At 39.5% G+C, this 6,388-nt stretch overlaps 1 pseudogene across 2 annotated transcripts; it reads left to right on the plus strand.

Annotated features, from left to right (window-relative positions):
* The first annotated feature begins 3,227 nt into the window (after window positions 1-3,227).
* Window positions 3,228-6,388, plus strand: LOC104594906 (zinc finger CCCH domain-containing protein 66 pseudogene; annotated as a pseudogene). 2 transcript variants are annotated; one of them, XR_016082881.1, is made up of 2 exons: window positions 3,228-3,331; window positions 3,658-6,388. The product of XR_016082881.1 is annotated as a zinc finger CCCH domain-containing protein 66 pseudogene, transcript variant X2 (transcript). The 2 variants fall into 2 exon arrangements; XR_016082880.1 differs by having other exon boundaries at window positions 3,686-6,388.

A 6,388-nucleotide genomic window follows, 5' to 3' on the forward strand; every position in this document is an offset into this window, starting at 1 on the left:
TGATCATTTATAACATAGCTCAACCTTCAGATCAAGCAAATATTTTCTTCTAAGCTAAGTCTAGCTTAGATCTACACCAAACCTATGTATAAATTATTGATAGGATAATTAAATTTTAATAGATTTTATTAGGGGTGAGCACCATTTTGTTAAAACCGAAAACCAAACAAAAAATTCTGGTTTCTGTTTTTCTTTTTCAGTTTGGTTTTTTGATTTTTGGATAAATGAATTTTTGGTTTTAGTTTTTATAATTAGAAATTTGGTTAACCAAAATAGCCGAACATTCTATTATTATATGTAATATATGATATATAATATGTAAGATAGAATATATATTATATGTTATAATATTTATAATAGAATATATATTATTAAATATTTTGTTTTAACTGAAATAACAAAAAACTGAACCAAACATTTTGATTTCAGTTTTCGGTTTTTATTTTTTTAGTTCAAATTTTAAAATTTTGGTTTATTTGGTTTAATTTTTAACCGAATAAACCGAATGCTCACCCCTATGTTTTATCTAGCAACTGTTAGAAATTAGTATTGATAGGATACTTAAAATTAATAATAAAAAAGTAACAAATCGTTTATAACTTAACATAATGCAATTAGATCTATAAATTTCTAAGCTCAAGTAACTATTTTATTTTGATTCAGGTCTATCTAAGATATGATCTAAGCCCACACATTATCGGGGATAATCATATTTGAAAGTCTAATTGGGCATCAAACTTTTGGAGTCGAACGATAGCTTTAGTGGATAGGGCTCAAGCTAAACAACTCCTAATAAGTTCAACTTTGAAGTTATATGCATATATGGTAAATATTATTGTTTAATGTTTAGATAACAAATTTTATATTAATATATATAGAAATGTTATATATTTTTTATAATAGACTATAGTTAAATTAAAATTTTAATTTGTAAAAAATCATATTTTGTAATTAAGACGGGTAATCCTGTATAAGCCTATACAAATACTAATATACTTAAAGTGTGGGCTAGGCTAGGCCAAGCAATCTTAAAACTGCTAAAACATTATCAAAATTAAGCCCAAAAATTTTAATTTTTTGGTTCATCGGGCTACACAATGTGGATGGCCCATCCGTCATAGTTCCTTTGGCTTTAATATTACGTAAAAGTAGTTAAAAAAATCCTAAAAATAATGCATGCATGGGTTGCACTTGGTTTGGTGACTTTGGTCCAGTCCAATTACGAATGTTACGATGCATGCAACTTGGGTCGGTTGGGTTAGGATGAGGATTAATCCAAGCCTAATTCAAATCCTTAAAGCCTAAGTTTGGGCTTAAACTAATTTAGTTAATGACTAAATAAAGTTAACTATAGATTAATTTAATTATGACTATAACCTAATTTTGTATATTTATTGATATTTAATTATTTTAAATATTTAATTGATATTGTCAAAAAATTGAAACATTAAATCATTAATAAAAGTAAAATAAATAAAATAGAACACTAACAAATAATGTGGAAAAATAATAATTTTATTAGGTAATTAGCAATGATTATTATTTCTTGCTAAAAATATTAATATAATTAATCCAAATTAACTAAATCACTAAAACATTTTTGTAATAATTTATTAAAATAAAGACTTAGGGCCCGTTTGGCGTGTCTTTCTGCATGGTCTTTCGACTTTTTGCAAGTCAGGAAGACCGATTTTCGGTCTATCCTATTTGGCTCGTGAAAAATCTAGCCGCCAAAAGGTGTACCGAAAAGACGCGAGAAGCCCATTTTGGAAAGCTTCCACAACTTTCATGTTTTAATCTCGTGCATAAAGATGCGGGCAGACGCACGGAAAGACATGCATCTGCCAAACTATCTTCGGACTGCCCAGATCCTATGTCAAAAGCTCAATGCATCTTGTTATTTCACTTTCCTTGACAAATTATATGCATCGCACGAGTTACCGCTTATATATATATATGTATGTATACTGAATAAATAGAATTTAAATAACTTCCATAAATTTTATGTACGTATTAAGTATGTATCAAGGACTTGTTCAAGGCTGAGAGAGACCAAACAACCACTTTGTGGAAAAAAAAATAAAACCAAAAGTCAGGATTGAGTTTGACTGATATGAAAAAGATATGAAAAAATTTCTGACTAATCAACTAAAATCATAAATGTAACAGCCAATAAGAAATTTATTTATCAAAATTGATGGGTGAGTTTAACAGCCAATCAGAAATTTATTTATCAAAATTGATGGGTGAGTTTGATTGGTCAAACTCTTTGGTACCATATCTTTTCACATCATAGATTTTCCCATCAGGATCATATCCAAACCCCAATACTTCCCGTTCAACCAATCACTTTTTGACTTTCATGTCCTATGTTGGCCCCACAAGTAACCATCTTGGTATCCCTTATTTTTTCGACGCTGTTGATGATGCATCATAATAGTAAAAAAACCATCGATTTGAACTTCTGTAAATTGATTCCAATCAGAGGATGACTCTCATTCTGTTGGATTTGGATTAACTCGGGTTTTAATTTTGAAATGGTTTGCATTGCATACATGGCCTGATGGCCGTTAAGATCTAATCTAGGGTCTATCGGGATCCTTAGTTCAGCTGCATATAGCCACGTGGAGCTTTCTATACTGTTGATTTTTTTTTTTAAATTTTAATCATGCCACTTTAATTAAAAATTCAAACGTAGCGAGTCTAGCGACATAGCGTCGTTCGTTTTGACCAAAAAAATTCAAAAATTCTTACTCACCGTCTCACCGTGAGGAGGACGGTCGAGTCCGATAGACCGTGACCGATGCGGAGATATTTTCGAGAATCTTTAACAACGAAACGAATCGCGATATATCGGCGAGATGATATCCGCTTAGTGGATGCTGACGATGATCCATCCATGGAAAAAAACGCGTATGGCATGATGTATAGAGGAATCTTTTCCCGGTCACAGCCGTCAATGCGTTTCAGAAACCCACTGACACGTGTCGTACAACGTATTAAGGCGGTTCGATATTAGAAGGTGGTGGGGTCGGCCGAATTTAAGTTGTATTTGGTTTGAATTTGAGTTTCATTTAGGAGCAGAAGACAGGTCGCTTCGTTGCTTCTCTCGCCTTTTTGACCGTGGCGAACCAGAGGAGAAGAGGAGACTCGCTTTCCAGTTTCCTCTCTTTTTCGTCTCTCTCTCTCTCTCTCTCTCCATCGTTTGCTTGCTTCTTGTTGTAGGTTGTAGTTAAAAAGGAGCTCAAAACAAGACTTTTTGATAACTCGATCGAGTTCTCTTCGCTTTCATCTGATGCACTCTTAACCATTTATCTCAAATCTCTCAAAGGTAAGTTCATCTTTTCGTTTATTTCTCCATTTATCGTTATTTTAAGAATAAAGATCCTAAATTTATTGTTTCTGAAACTGCGCTTGAATTGAATGTGAGTTTAGATGTTTGTTACGAGATGTAATTGGTATTTCTTGAACCGCTAAGTGGTTTTCTTTTTCTTTTCTGTAAAGGAATCTTTATCCCTCTAACCCTAATAAAAGCTTTTCTTTTCTCTGTATTCTCCTCCTAAAAGTTACCGTTTTCGTGTAATCTCTGCATATTGTTGATTTTTTTTTCTTGGGTATAAATGTTCTCTGTTCTTACTTTGTATATATCGACGGCAGACGTGAATTTGGTTCCTTGTTATTGCAGAACGAGAGTGCTTGAATCGACAGGAAGGAAAGACTATTCGTCTATTCCATGTGCAGTGAGCCGAAGAGGAAAACATCTGCTGTAGATTTGGTCATGGAGGGTGAATCCCAGAAGCAAAAAGAGAGTTTAAACCGCAACTTTTCTGTTCTGCTTGAATTATCGGCCTCCGATGATCTGATCGGCTTCAGGCGTGCAATTGAAGAGGAGGGTTTTGATATTGATGAGGCCAGCTCCTGGTATGGGAGAGGGATTGGGTCAAAGAAGATGGGTTTTGTGGAGAGAACGCCCCTCTTGGTCGCATCGATGTTTGGGAGCAAGGAGGTTGTTGCATACATCCTCTCGACCGGGAAGGTTGATGTTAATAGGGCATGTGGCTCGGACGGAGCAACTGCCCTCCACTGTGCTGCCGTTGGCGGGTCCTCTGCTTCTCTCGACATCGCCAAGCTTTTGCTTGATGCTTCCGCGGATATTGACTCCCTAGATGCTAACGGGAACCGACCGGTGGACCTGATCCCTCCAGCGTTGAAATGGTGCAATTCAAGGAAGAAAACACTGGAGAAGGTATTGAAGGGCGGCAGTTTTACTGGGGAGGGATGGAATTCTGATCTGACGGAAGAACAGCCAGACCAGTTGCTAACGCCACGGGCCTCTAAAGATCTCTGTGAGAAAAAAGAATACCCAGTTGATCTTTCCCTCCCAGACATAAAGAACGGGATATATGGGACAGATGAATTCAGGATGTACACGTTCAAGGTGAAGCCCTGTTCCAGGGCTTACTCCCATGACTGGACGGAATGCCCGTTTGTTCACCCAGGGGAGAACGCTAGGCGCCGTGATCCGAGGAAGTATCACTACAGCTGTGTTCCCTGCCCGGAGTTCCGGAAAGGAAATTGCCGGCAGGGAGATTCCTGTGAGTATGCGCATGGTGTGTTCGAGTGCTGGCTCCACCCGGCACAGTATCGAACACGGCTCTGCAAGGATGAGACTGGATGCACGCGAAGGGTGTGCTTCTTTGCGCACAAGCCGGAAGAGTTACGCCCCTTGTACGCCTCGACTGGCTCAGCCGTTCCATCACCGAGATCGTCTTCTCTAAGCGTTTCTTCACTTGACGTGGCGCCGTTGAGTCCAATGGCTCTTGGTTCCCCGTCTGTACTTATGCTTCCTACGTCCACACCACCCATGTCACCCTCAGTGAGCTCTTCTTCTCCTATGGGGGCAGCGATGTGGCAGAACCAGTCTAGTCTTGCCCCTCCGACTTTGCAGCTTCCAGGTAGCCGGTTGAAGGCCGCACTGAGTGCCAGGGATATGGATTTAGACATGGAATTACTTGCGCTGGATCGTCATAATCAGCGGCAGCAGCTGATAGATGAGATGTCTAGTCTCTCTACCCAATCGGGCTGGTCTTTGGCCACAGCTGCAGCCCTGGCTGCCTCATCTGGTGGACGGGCTGGGGAATACAGCCGGTTAGGTGGGGTAAAGCCTACGAATCTGGATGATGTTTTTGGTTCTCTTGACACGTCGGTGTTGTCTCAATTGCAAGGACTCTCGCTGAATGCTGCAGCCTCTCAGTTGCAATCTCCGAAAGGTATCCATACACGCCAGACCATGAACCAGCAGCAGCTGCGTTCAAGCTATCCCACAGGCCTGCCCTCCTCCCCAGCGAGATCATCAGCATCGTTTGCCCTTGATCCCTCCGGGGCAGCGGCTGCAGCAGTAATGAATGCGAGGTCAGCTGCCTGTGCAAAGAGGAGTCAGAGCTTCATAGACCGCAGTCCAGTTAACCGCCAGACTGGATTTACTTGTACTGCTGCTGCGGCTACTGCCACTGCGATGTCTTCTACACTTTGTGATTGGGGCTCTCCTGATGGAAAATTGGACTGGGGCATTCAAGGAGAAGAACTTAACAAATTGAGGAAGTCGGCTTCATTTGGGTTCAGAAACAGCAATAGAAATTTAGCAGCAGCCTCAGTGACGCCAACAGTTGATGAGCCAGATGTGTCGTGGGTGCAGTCTCTAGTGAAGGATGTTCCAACGATGGGAAATGGACAACTTGGTCAGGAACCGCAACCACAGCAGTATCAGCTCAGCAGTGGAGGTTCGGAGATGCTCTCGCCATGGGTAGAGCTGGTGTACATGGAGCAGGAGCAGATGGTGGCTTAAAGCAAGTTGACGCCCACCACCTCTCTGTGTGGCTCGTCGTTTAACCTAACAAGTTCATATTGCCATTTTTTTTATTCATATTATTAATATTCATTATATGATGATGTAAGTAGGAAAGGGGGCAAGAATGAGCAGAAGAAGACCCGAAGGGCGAAGTTGAACAGAATTTGGGCAGGGGAGCAAATTGAGTCCTTGCTCTTGGTATAGATAGAGAGATAGGTTTACTTGCTTTTCAATTTCAAAGCAAGTTGGTTTAGGTGAAAGAAGTTAAGTTTCTCCTCTCTTTGTTTATTATTTATTTATTTATTTTTCTGTTGAGAAGTTGAGGAATATCATTTTTAAGTTAGAGCTTGCCTATAAGAGAAAGTTGAAGAGCGGAGAGAGGTCTTTTGCTTGTAAGACCAAGGTTGTCGAAGAATGAGAATGTAAGCAACACAATAGAGTCCATAAGGTGCTTTTGTGTTACATCACATGTAACTGAGAATTGTTGAATTTGAGCGAAAGCGAATTCATCTGATCATCATAGACTGTATTCATTTCCAA

The sequence above is a fragment of the Nelumbo nucifera genome, chromosome 2 (genome assembly GCF_055504915.1).
Source record: "Nelumbo nucifera cultivar China Antique chromosome 2, China Antique-T2T, whole genome shotgun sequence".
Classification (NCBI taxonomy): Eukaryota; Viridiplantae; Streptophyta; class Magnoliopsida; order Proteales; family Nelumbonaceae; genus Nelumbo; species Nelumbo nucifera.